Source organism: Penaeus monodon, chromosome 20 (assembly GCF_015228065.2).
Source record: "Penaeus monodon isolate SGIC_2016 chromosome 20, NSTDA_Pmon_1, whole genome shotgun sequence".
Lineage (NCBI taxonomy): Eukaryota > Metazoa > Arthropoda > Malacostraca > Decapoda > Penaeidae > Penaeus > Penaeus monodon.
The window spans coordinates 41,508,181-41,508,521 of NC_051405.1; the positions used below are offsets into that span (position 1 = coordinate 41,508,181).

General features: G+C 40.5%; 1 protein-coding gene across 2 annotated transcripts in view; it reads right to left on the reverse strand.

The window, feature by feature from the left end:
* The window catches only part of LOC119585837 (heparan sulfate 2-O-sulfotransferase pipe-like), a gene marked incomplete at its 3' end in the record, with an annotated part of 10,410 nt that overhangs the window by 4,876 nt on the left and 5,193 nt on the right, over positions 1 to 341 (reverse strand).

Below are 341 nucleotides of genomic sequence, written 5' to 3' on the forward strand. Positions count from 1 at the left end.
AATCTCATAGAGAAGGTAGCCTCAGAGGACTAGAACCAGAAGCCACATAAGCAATAAATAAGTTCAGGACACTCGGAACTCCAGAACAAAGCATGGAACAAGAGAACCGGGTTGGTACAATGATTATGCATAACCAGCGTCTAGAGGCTGTAACCATTCAGCAATGACGCTTTTTCAGATGCGCCAGTTGCAAGATAATTCAGGTAAGTCGGTTGTTGGATGATTCATGCAAGTCAGTTAAATGATTCAGCTAAGTCAGTTGCAAGATGATTCAGGTAAATCGGTTTTAAGATGATTCAGTTAAGTCATTTGTAAGATGATTCAGCTAAGTCAGTTGTAAG